At 45.7% G+C, this 12,897-nt stretch overlaps 1 protein-coding gene across 2 annotated transcripts in view; it reads right to left on the reverse strand.

Annotated features, from left to right (window-relative positions):
* SLC16A9 (solute carrier family 16 member 9) overlaps window positions 1-11,029 on the reverse strand; it is a 54,162-nt gene extending 43,133 nt beyond the window's left edge. For both annotated transcript variants that reach the window (XM_044239548.1, XM_044239545.1), the window contains exon 1: window positions 10,938-11,029. The gene's annotated coding sequence lies outside the window, so the exon portion shown is untranslated. The remainder of the gene's footprint in view (window positions 1-10,937) is intronic.
* Between the last annotated feature and the right edge of the window lie 1,868 nt (window positions 11,030-12,897).

The following is a 12,897-nucleotide window of genomic DNA, read 5'->3' on the forward strand; positions in this document are numbered from 1 at the left end:
TGTAGAGAACACTCAATCACCCATAATGCCACGCTTCTCGAGCACAGCAGCCCAGCCAAAACCTGAGGAGAAATAGCTCCAAAAACCTCCAGGCAGTCGGTGCAAAAATGGTCACCCCACCTCTCTGGGTCCAAGTCACATGCCCCAACAGAGGGCATCTGCAGTCCCCAGCCTCGATAGTCCCCAGCAGAGCAGGCCTGCGGTTGGCAGGTGAAACTCTGACCAGATTCTAATGATGATGATGATGATGATGCTAGACGGTGATAATTCTAATAATCTGCCCGCGGAATGGTGGCGTCACCTAGTGATTTGTTCACATTCGTCAAGGAATCTCTCCATTTGAGGACGGTAGTGGGAGAGAAGCTGGGATCTTCTAGGAATGGTATTGTGAGGTCCCCAAAAGTGGTTAGTGGGATTTCCACTTTTCTGTTATGTCAACAGCTATAGCTTCATACAAGTACATACACAGATATTTATATCTAAAAATACAGGAAGATCTATATTCTAGAAGTTTTAGCATAAAGGATAAGAATGTGGGCTTGTTTGCACATCTCATCTCTGACACCAGCCAAGAGTGTGACTTTTAGCAAGTTCCTGCAGTATCTCTGTGCCTCACTTTTTCCATCCATAGAGGAGGGGATGATAGTATTTACTTCGCCAGACTACTATGATGATGACATGAGTTACTTTACATAAAGCACTTAGCACAGTGCCTGGCACGTAGCAATTTTTTTTTTTTTTTTTTTTGCAGGGTCATAGGATAGCTTTATTTATTTATTTATTTTTGCACGTAGCAATTTTAATGTACATTATTATTCTTATCCTTTTGAACATAATCATCTGTCATAAAAACGTTCTTTTTTTTATCTTGGCAGAGAGCCTCTCAAAATCTGAAAGTACTATACCCACAAATACCACTGACCAGAACAACCACAGCTACCCCTTCTTCCCTGCCGCAATAGTGCGCGCGCATAAGCACACACACACACACTCACTCACTCCACTACCAAATTCCTCCCTCCAGAAAAAAAAAAAAAAGATATGGAAATGACACACCATGGATAATTTCCTGGCAGTAAGAAAAATTCAGCAAATGGGAAGAAGGAAGTCTCAGTGAGGAAAGAACACAATGACAAGGACAGTCTGCTCTTAGGTCACCAACAGTCAAGAAAAGACAGAACGAGGAGGTGCTGAAATCCAAACAAGGTTTGCTTTCATCTCCTTTCTTTTGTTCTCTTTCTCCCTTTCATTTTCTCCCTTCCTTTTCTTCCCAACTCAGGACGCCACACAACTTTCCAGCACCTTTTCCAGCCGCTGCTGCACCTGGTAGAGTGGAGGAAAGCACTGATCACCAGAGCGGGCAAGAAACTTTTAAACTCAGCACCTTTGCCTCTCAAAGAACTACAAGAACTTGAGCTCCTCTTTGTACTCTTCACACCCCAGTTTTCTAATCTTCCCAGTCCAAAACCCCCTTTCCTATTCCAAAGACTCCTAAGATCTTCCTTTCTAAATCAGTTCTCAAGGAAAGGTGGTGACTCTACATGCATTTGAGGAGCAAAAAGGCAGAATCCTATTTTGAGGTTATATCTGCACTTGAGCTTGCTTCTAATGGTTTGATGGAACCATCCTAAGCACACTTAGTAAGAAACACATGCCTACATACTAAGCACGTAGCACACTAAGACCTGCAGGATATTACAAATCTGACTACCGGGCAGAATCACCTTGGTTGCTTAAGAATGACCCGTGTCTGGGCCTACCCTCCAGCAACGAAAACAGGATCTCTGGAGGAGAGACCAGGTTGTTAGAGAGCTCTGGGTGATTTTAACATGTGATTCTGAGCAAAAGAAGGGGACAACAGCACTATAAGCCATCTTAAATAACTGCACATCCTAATGTACAATCATAAAATGAAAGGCATGGCTGCTTTTAGTTATTTAAATAGATTTTCTTTTTTTTTTCCCCACTTCAATCACAGCTATGGAAAAATATTTCAAAAAGTCCTTAATCCCAAAAATGATATCATACTTTGCTAGGAAGTCCCTAAACAGTGGACTGAAGAAAGTTTTCTAAGGTTTAAATGTGCTACTACTTAGCCCTATCATGGAATAACTTCTAATTGCCATTTTCTATTAACACCTCCTGTACGTCAGACACCGTGTCAAGGTCTTTCAAATGTTATCTTTTTAAAAAAAGATTTTATTTATTTATTTGAGAGAGGAGGAGAGAGAGAGAGAGAGAGCATGAGCACGAGAGCATGAGCAGGGGTGGGGGAGGGGCACGGGGGTGGGGAGCAGACTTCCCACTGAGCAGGAACCTGTCACCCTTGCCGGGGTCTCTATCCCAGGACCCTGGGATGAGGACCTGAGCTGAAGGCACAGGTTTAACTGACTAAGCCACCCAGGCGCCATTCAAAAGTTATCTTTTTAATCTACATACAACTCTACATAAAACTTAGGTAGTTATTAATAATTCCCATTCTACCCCAGCGTCCATAGGCTTTCTGTCAAATTCTATTTGAAGCCTCTCCATTCCACCTGAGAAGCTGTTGCCTAATGCAGGTTGAGGAAGAATGCATGGTTGCATTCTTTTACTTCGGGAAGTTGATGGTAAACTTTTTTTTAACGGATGCTCTTGGATTTTAAAATGTTTCAGTGGATGTACTTTTTTTTTTTTTAAGATTTTATTTACTTTGAGAGAGAGAGCTGAGGGAGAGGAGCAGAGGGAGAAAAACTCAAGCCCACTCCACGCTGAGTGTGGATCCTGACATAGTCTCAGTCTCACGACCCTGAGATCATGACCTGAGCCAGAGCCAAGAGTGGAATGTTTAACCGACTGAGCCACCCAGGCGCCCCTTTAATGGATTTCTTTATATGACTGAATTTGCTAACATCATCCAGGGAGTTTACACTGAACAAACAGATGTCTAGATAAAAATATTTTGACCATTTCAGGAGCTTTGAGAAAAATACACAGAGTATCATGGTCTTCAAATCTCCTTTGGCCTCTACTCTTAAAAGTCCTTAGCAGAGACATTCGTATTCATTTCATAAAAGTTTTTTTTAATATTTTCATAGCACAGGAAACACCAGACACTACTAGTCAAATCCATACACATTTAGAGCCAGCATTAAGCGCCCTAGGCTTCCATGCGATGTTGCTTACATCACTCTTTTCTTCTTATTTCATTCTGGTGTGCATTATATTTAGCCATTTACTCACCTTCTTCCTTTCTCTTCACTAACAAAAATTCCTGGGCAAAGGGCACAACTTATATTCTTTACGTTCTTTCTGCATCTATGCATACAATAGGCACTCAATCAATGTTCGTTGAGTGTAACAGAAAAGAGTATTAAGCAGCAGTTTGGGAAGCCCACCAAGCTGTGGGCTACAGCAGTGTTGTCCAAACTCTGCATTGCATCGCAGGTCATGAAATCAAGTGTGGATTGTGAGTACATTTTTTTTTTTTTTAATTGGAACAAAACAGGTAAGAATCAAAAATGTAAGAACAGCTCCTGCATGGTGGTGAGGCTCAGTGGCAGTTTGGGAAACCGCGCTTCGGGGTGTGTGTGTGTGTGTGTGTGCAGGGCGCACAAACATATCACACTGCGGGTCACTGTCAAATTGCCACAAGTCCCTGCGCTAGAACATGGACCCTGGAGTCATTTCTCTAGGGTTCGTGGTTGAATTCGGCCCTTAGCACCGAGACTCACCGCAAGTTCACGATCTTCCCAGTTTCTTCGTCTACAGAATGGAAAGAGCAAGAACTCCAACGTCTCAGGACTTTTAGGAGAAACACAGGACACACTCCATGAAACCCAAAGCCCGGGGCTTGGCAGAGTGAGTGCGCACAGTTCTCCTCACGGTCGTTGCGCCTTTCACAGGTTTTCTGAGAAAAACTCGAAAGAACACGCTCCCTGTCTCCACTTTCTCACCCCCTGATGATTCCGCAACTGTTGTCTGGCTCCCACGCGTCCACACAAGAGAAATGCTCCGCGTGTGGAGCCCCCACCGCCTCAGCGCGGAGCCAGGTCGGGCTTGCCTTCCACCACCCTCCTGACAGTGTCCAACCACTGCCCCCCCCCAGTCTTCTCTGCAAACCAGCGCCCCCCTGGTCTTCCGCACCCACCCGACCCCACAAGCTCTCTAGCCTCACTGGGGGACTGCATGTCTGCAAAGGATGGAGTCCCAAGTTTCCATCCGCAGGCCTGACCTCTCTCCAGAACTCCAAACCCACAGGTCTAACCCATTTCTTATCATTTTCTATGTCAAGAGCTGGGTTCAGGCCCCTCCCACCCCATGCAGCCATCAACCTTCTCCTCCTGAATTTCATCTGGAATTTCATCTGGAAAACCAACACAGCCAGGTTTTCATTGGACCAAGCAGAAGGCGCCGTCTGCATCCTGTCCCTGATCCTCCTCCCCCCGGTCCCAGGTCAGCCAGGACCGGGCCTACCAACCAGGAGCTCTGGGGTCGGACCCTCCCTCTACATCTTCTTTGCAAATCCCTTACAGCCACCTGCTCACAGACCCTTCTGCTTCTGCTCTTTCCCTGCAGCAATGCACCTGCAGGCTGCGGCCAAACCAGGCTTCTCGTCATCTCAAATTCCGCCTCCAACTTCTCAGATCTCTCAGCCATTCCTCACCACCCACAGTGTATCCACTAGTAGGGCACAAGCTCTCTGTTTAATTCATTAGTATAAGCATATAAGAAAATCTAAGATTTTTCCTGCCCTCATGGAGCTGACAGTCCCCCATCAATGAATGAGTATTCAAAGCTTATAAATAAAAATGAAAAATTTGTTCTAGAAATCCATGTTTTGTCCATACATTAGATATTTACATCTTTAAATACCCAGCAAGTTACTAGATGCCTTTTGTTTTCCTCTAAAACTCTGCAACAATCCAGCTCCCAACTATACCCCTTTAGGATGTCCCACAAGCCTGTGGTCCCCAAGCCATTGTCGCAGTTCAGCACATGAGCCCCGCTCCTTCTGTCCTTTAGAGAGGGGCTGTAATGCCTAGCTCCAACCTGCCTACTGACAAGCTCCTGCTTTTCCTCCAAGACTTAGCCTAAAATGTCTCCTTCTACTTAATGCCATCCTGACTCTACAACAGTCAATCTATCCTCCCCTAATATCTCACACCAATTTGGACAATCTTGCTATTAACAACATTCATCCCAATAAACTGTTATTATTTGTTACTATTTGTTAACTTACAAGCCTGTTCCACATCCCAAGCACTAAGAATTGTGTTGGACACATAGTAAAAGCTCAATAAATCTTTATGAAGTTAATGAATGCTAAAAAAAAAAAAAAAAAACCCTGCTTACCTAACTCTATTAAAATGATGAATCAAACATCTCTCACTCAACAAAATGAATTAGGTGCATTTAGAAGATAACATGCCTTTATTCAGAAGAAAATGAATTAGAAGGCACGGTGGAACCAAGACGGCCTGGTCCCTGCATCCATGGAGATTAGAGGTTGCTTCCATCATTGAATCTGAAGGACTAGCCAAACACGTGGGTAAAAATAAAGAAATTGTAGGGTTTTTTCTAATTCAAACTTTTTTACCAATATAATATCAAATGCTATGTCTTTAACGGTCAGACAGTTACCTGATTCTCAGATTTGGTTTTAAATGTTAAACATGATTGACACACTGAAGGGCAACATGGTAGGGGGGCAGGGGCAGGGGGCACTTTGGGAGGTGGGGGTGGGCGACACATTCCTGGAGCCAGAACAAGGACAAACTATGGCTCACAACTGTCATCCAGAGCCTTCTGTTTGTCCTCTGTCCTCTTGAAATCAGCTCTGTCACAAGAAGATATGTGGTTTCTCTAAACATGCCATTCTTGTTTTATTTATTCAAATGCTTCCGTCTCATTGTCAACATCTGCTCTGAACTTTTCAGTTAGAATCAAATTCTTTTGTTTGTAAAATGGCTCATTGACATAAAGTGAGGAACACATCTTAGCCAGTCAAATCCAATAAACTGAGTTTTTAAAAAAAATTATATTAAAGACTTTTCGCTGCAGAGGAACCAGAGTTATTAAAGGTAATTTGGGATTGGAATCAGACATAAATGCATTACTTTTTGTTTTCATTTTTACTTTGGGGTCCATATTAGAATGTTTAAAAAAGGGGGGGGGGCGCCTGGGTGGCTCAGTGGGTTAAGCCGCTGCCTTCGGCTCAGGTCATGATCTCAGGGTCCTGGGATCGAGTCCTGCATCGGGCTCTCTGCTCGGCAGGGAGCCTGCTTCCCTCTCTCTCTCTCTGCCTGCCTCTCCATCTACTTGTGATTTCTCTCTGTCAAATAAATAAATAAAAACTTAAAAAAAAAAAGCCCTAAACTGCTGAATTAACACGACTCAAAAGCTAAACCCTTAATTCAGTATGCAATTCAAGAACATTCCCAAATACTTCCAAGTTTAAAAGGAGAGACAGACTACACAGTGAAACTTTGCCAGGGTAAAGACGATGAAGATTTCTTTGTCCAAGGGCCATAAGTCAGACCACGAGTACAAGTTGCCCAAGGGGGAGCCAGGATCAATTTCCTGACGGGTTATTATCTCACGTTGCAGTGAGAAGGAAAATGTTTAGAGAAATAACTCTGGGCCCTCGAATTAAATCACATTAACCATCCCCAAAAGAGATAATTAACACAAGTAATTAACTGCTGGAACCTATGAATTATGAAAACAGCTTGGCCATCAAAAAAGGACATTCTTTCTCTTTAAGGCCTTACAAATCGATCACAGTTCAGCACTTAGCAAAGAGCTCCTACAAGGCTAAATTATCCTCCAAAGCATGACTTAGATATGGTGTTATGTTTCACCAAAGTGGAAGAAATAGGTTAGAGATAACACGGATTTAGTATAGGATCATGGAAGCCTGAAGCCAGAAGGAGCCTTAGGAATCATCTAGCAAATTGACAGCCTTCAAACCAGATCTGATCTCTAGATCTCCAGAGCATTTTGTTGGCCTGCACCATTTTTTATTTTATTTTATTTTTATTTTACTTTTGCAAATTCTGAATGAATTTAAAACTGGAAGATTTCACATAAAAATCTGACTTTTTGGATTCTCTTGAAAATCCATCAGAAGACCTGGCATCACTGGGCCCTTACTCCCACATAAGGCTGGAACTGAGTCGCGTTCATCGTCACGGAATGGCCGTGTTCTCTCCGGTTCCTTCCACTCTCTAACATCTCCCTGACACAAGACCAAGGTTGACCTGCATTGAGAGTTTCACCTATGCTCTCCCCACTCTACCCATCATCTGCCTTGCCTGTCTCCCCTGGCTGAACCCTGTGAACTTGCTTCCACCAATCTGGGGGTGTGTGGTTAGAGGAGAGGCCAGTACCCAGGTCCCTCACTGACTAGATTTAACAGAGTTAAGAACAAGCAAGTGAGAGCCTGACGCTTAAATTTGGTATAATCATTTCCCAGCATCCCATACTCTTATCATGTGTCCTATGCTACTGGGCTCTTGTTGTAGCTTTTCCCTGGAGTGGTAGCTACTATTTGGGCCATGCTTTGAGTGATACGGCTCGTGTGATGATAGTATCTACACCGGTGTGTTCTTTTGCTTAGGATATGTTTTGCATAATTTGTACATGATGATGTAGAGTCCAATCTGTTGTCGGAGCACACACTTGAGTATGTCATATATAAACCAGTATATCTGCTGTATCACTTTCAGAATAAAAACTCAAGACACAAGGCAACATATATGGGATGTTGAAACACAAAAAGATCTGGTGCATTCGGGAGGGTTATTGGGAATAATGAGAAGGATATTTGAAATTGACACTCTTCCAGAGAATCTGGCAGATCTGGTCTTTGTGTTTAATGGTATCATATTTGCTAATGTTTTACTCATCCATAACCTACCTCTTCTCAAAGTGCTGAAGAGTTTCTTTTGGGTGTGTCATAAAAACACAAGATCATAGAATAGTTTGAAGATGTGTTAAAACATTTAAATGTCTCGGGCTCCTGGATGGCTCAGTCGTTAAGCGTCTGCCTTCAGCTCAGATCATGATCCCAGAGTCCTGGATGGGGTCCCACACGGAGCCCCTGCTCAGCCAGAAGCCTGCTTCTCCCTCTCCCAATCCCCCTGCTTGTGTTCCCTCTCTCACTGTCTCTCTCTGTCAAACAAATAAACAAAATCTTTAAAAAAAAATTTTTAAATGTCTCATCATTAATTTATAAAGTGAAATTAATCAGAATGATGAGTAATGTATAATATGATGACATAGTATATCATATATTTGAAAGAATGGACCTTAAAAGTTCTTATCACCCAAAAAACTGTATGTGTGATGATGGGCGTTAACTAAGCTTACGGTTGTAATCACTTCACAATATATACATATATTGAATCATTATGCTGTACATGTAAAAGTAATACAATGCTATACGTCATTATAACAATTAAAATAATAAAATCAGAATGATGGGAATGAGGATGCAAATTTTAAAAAATACAGAAACACTTCTACTGGTAGCAGGCTCAACTTCTAACTTCTTTTAACTACCTATCATGTATTATGCCCTTGTTACGTGACAGTCCAACAATAGTTCAAAGGATGGGCTTTTGAGAGACATTTCTTGGATTCAAATTCTGGTCCCATCATCTACTTAGCTGAGTGACCTTATTAACATTATCAGCTTAAGATCAAAATTATGCCTTCTTCCTCGACAAAATAAGGCATGTGGCTCACATGACATATCATCTTTAATAAACATTAATAATAATTATTATTATTGGCAGTAGAAACACAGAACAGACAGTGGCTCTACTCTGCATATTGCTCAGGAAATTGGACATGTCTTCCTATCCGGAATTTCATCAAACTAAGAGTCGGTATACCATAAGACTGCAGACTTGGAGGAAAAACTATCAGATTTATATAAAGCATTAAAGGCTACTTGAAATATATTAGTCTTTTACAGTAATGTTTATAGGAAGCAAATACCATTGAGATTTTATCCCTTTATTTATTTTAGGATATAAACAAAACTGAGGGCGCCTGGTTGGTTCAGTGGGTTAAAGCCTCTGCTTTTGGCTCAGGTCATGATCTCAGGGTCCTGGGATCTAGCCCCATATCAGGCTCTCTGCTCAGCAAGGAGCCTGCCTCCCTCCCCCCCGCCTGCCTTTCTGCCTACTTGTGATCTCTCTGTCAAATAAGTAAGTAAAATCTTTTAAAAAATAAACAAAACTGAACTTCAAGGTATAAACTATAGTTAAAGATGCTAACATTGCTGGTATAAATAATAATAATAACAATAATAATGATGTTCAATCACATTTTTAATTTATTCACATGGCTGGTCATATTCTCCCCAATCTAGCCCCATCCTACCTCCCAGCCTTATCTATCTTAAATTCCAGGCTCCAGCCACTCCAAACTACCCTGCTTCCTTTGGACACATTGGACTTCCAGAACTCTGTGCCATTCACTTGTTCCAGCAAGGCTCCCTTCAATGGAGGAAATCCTCTTCCTTCTTCAAATACCAGCTCAAACACTACACCTGCTATGTAACTTTTTTTAGTTCTTAACCTTGAATGAACCTTCCCTTTTCTCTGCCATCAACAGCACACTAATGATGTTGCTGCCATCTGACTACGTTTGTACTATAACTTGTATTGTAGATATTTGTAAACATACCCATTTCGCACTAGACTAAACTCTTTGAAGGCAGGGACCATATGTTCTTTGCTTGAACTCGGTTGTTAAATACTAGCTCAATCTCATTAGCTACAAGAAATATGCCGGTATCTGCAAAGCCTCTCCCAAAGAAAAGGCCAACTAGCTCAAAATATAAGTACTCTTGCAGTCAGAACAATTTCTCAGAGCTAAAGCCAACCTGAATCTAAGAAACTATCAGAACATACTAAATGAACACAATCTGATGGAACAACTAAATATCCTACTGGGGGGGGGGCAGGAAGAATCCATCTGCGTTCTGAACTACTACCCACATAATTGGAGATTAAAAAAAAAAATACACCGAAACTAATTGTGACCCAGGAAATTGGTCCCCAAAATGTTATATGAAATAACTTATTGTTTAAGTATATTGTTTAGTGTAAATCCCGCCTAAACAGCCCGAATGGATTGACCTGTGCTGAATGAATTAGACCTGGCAACCAAAGAAGCATTGATTTGCTTTTGATGACCAAGTTTTTAAATGGTTGTCAGCACTTTCCAGAGCCTCCGGCGCCGCGGACGGCTGAGCAGGTTACCCGCCGCGAACCACAGATGGAGCGGTAAGCTCCAAGTCCTCCCAATTCCCGACCGTGTCCAGGAGGCCGAGGTGCCGTGCCTCCTGCGGCGGTCGCCCGGACTGACCTGGTGGTGCTGAACCTGGCGCGGCGGCGTAGAAGCAGCCAGCCTCACGCGCTGCCTCCCGCCCGCCCCCGCAAGCCCTGGAGTACCCGGGCGCCCCGGCCGCGACCCTCCCGGGGGCGGCAGCGTGCACCAGCGAGGTACCTGGAGTCCTCTCTGCTCTCTGAGAAAGAGGGGACCACCCGGTCGCATTGCCCCCCAAGCCCCTCTCTGCCACCGGCTGCTGTCTCGGGAGTTCCGAGCCGGACCTGAGCACGGTCCTTCCTCCAGGACCCCTTTCTTTCTATCTGTGTCTCCCTCTTCCACCTCCGCGCAAAATGCCGCCCTGAGATTGCTGGGAAAACTTGCCCACCGCGGAGAATCACCTTTCCATAGGGGCGGGTATCCAGGGCTGGGCGCACGGAGGACGCTCAGCCCTAAACCAGAAACCTGTTCCAAAGTGCTTGGCCGCGGGTGACAGTGTCGCCGCCGCCGCCTCCCGCTCCGAGCCAGAGGAGTTTACTTCTCGCCTCTGGGAGGCGAGGCAGCGCGGGTGCCCGCCGAGCCTTGGCGCCCTCCCGTGAGCTCCAGCCCTTTACCTGGGTAGCGGCCTCGGCCGGGGCTCCGGGGCGCAGCTGCGGGCGCAGAGCCCCGGGCGAGCCGGGCGGGTGGTGCGGTGAGAACCGCGGCCGCCGCTCTCCCCTGCTGCTCGGGGCCTGCAGGCGGTATTTATTCGGGGGCCCGGGCCCGGCCCCGGCCCCGGCCCCTGCCGGAGTATTGGGCAATCGGTCCCGCTACGCGCGGCCCAGGGAGCCGCCGCCCTCTGCCCCCGCCGAGCCCCGCGCCGGCGGCGGCCGCGAGCAGGGAGAGAGGGAGCCGGCCCCCTCCTCTGGGCTCCACCTTCTCTTCCTCCTCCTCCTACTCCTTCCCGGGAAGTTCTTCCCCGCGGTTTGCCCCCTGCCTTTTTTCCTTTGCGGGGCACCCTGGCCAGTCTGAACCGGTTGTGACTGCGCGGGTGGCTGGGGGAAGGAGGAGGAGGCGGAGGAGATGGAGGCGGAAAAGCGGGCGGTAGGGGCGCTGCTCCTGCTCTCGCGGCTCCAGCCCCCGCCCGGCCCCGGGCCACCAAGGCCTCGGGAGAGCGGGGCACCGCCGGCCAGGCGCCCTATCTGTGCGCACACGCGCGCGCCCCCCGGCGCCTCTGCGCCCTTGCCGCCCACCGCGTGCCCGCACCGGCTCGTCAAAGACCCAGTGTATTTGCGGAAGCCCGGGTCTAGCCGAGATGAGGGCGAGCCGCCTCCGGTCTCCTAGTCTCCTGGGGCCGCTGGGCGCCCTCCTGGCCAGAGCTGTATACCCAGCTGGCAGCGATCCCAGAGAACCGGGCACCAGAACTTTGTGGAGTCGGTGCTCCTGGGCAGTGAGGAGTGAGGATGCCAAGTGCTGTCCTTTGTGACAGCTCCATGGGAAAGGAGGGCGACCCTGCAGTGCGCACGGCGTGCTGGGAGAGAGGATGCATCTAAGTACAGTTCCGTCTGTGGGGCAGGTGCACTGCATTAACAGTACACCTGTCTGTGGCTGAAAGGTAATGGCCATGGGAGCTGAACTGGATGTGTGCTGTATCCCCACAGAGAGGCACTGCAGCAGATGGGGGACAGTTCCTAAGTACCAGGGGCTCACTGGTGAGGGGAACCCCTAAATTGATAGGTGCTTTCGGTGTATACATTTTTCTGGGAAAAAGCACCATGCCTTCCACCAGCTTCTCAAAGAGGCCTAGGGCCACTATTCATTACTGAGGTGAGAGTTCCCCTTTTACCCTGAAGCCTCTGGTTCTGACCTAGGCAAAGACTCCACACTTTGCAAAGGTTTCTTTTCTGAAATCGAGATTAAGCTGCCTCACCTTCCTGAGCCTCTGTTTTCTCATCTTGGCTGCATGGTACGGTCTCCCCGAAATGAGAGCTCCAAAAATCCTGAGGACTCTGACGGCACATATCCAGTTTTCTTACTGATAGGAAAACAGTGGTTCATCCCCTTTGCGCCCCACCATTCCTTTCAACCCAATTTACTGACTTTCAGGTTATGAGGAAGAGAATGGCCAGTGCTAGTTGATACAGGGTGTTTTGTTTTGTCCTAAGAGGGCGGAAGATGGGGGGCGGGGAATGAAGTAACCGTGAGAATGAGGGGGGGTGGCCCCAGGAATGGTTCTGGAAGGGATCACAGAGAGATGATGCTGTCAATAAGATCATAAACGTATTTCTGAGAAGGAGAAAAGATAGAATAAGGGCTTCTCAACTATGTTCTATTTTTGAGTTGGTTTGTGGTTACTCAATGGTTCACTTTATAAGAATGTATTGACCTGCACATTGATCGCATGTGTCCTTTTCTCCATATGTTTTGATAAAAGATATTTTAGAAAGTTTTTTCTTTGATTCAAATACCCTCTAACCACCAAAAAAAAAAGTGTCATCTTGGTAGTTAGTTGGTTGAAGAAATCCATGTATATAAAATTATATTTTGAGGACAAGGAAACCCTGTTTGAAAAATATTTGTGTTCACCAGTTGGTT

The sequence above is a fragment of the Neovison vison genome, chromosome 2 (assembly GCF_020171115.1).
Source record: "Neovison vison isolate M4711 chromosome 2, ASM_NN_V1, whole genome shotgun sequence".
Lineage (NCBI taxonomy): Eukaryota > Metazoa > Chordata > Mammalia > Carnivora > Mustelidae > Neogale > Neogale vison.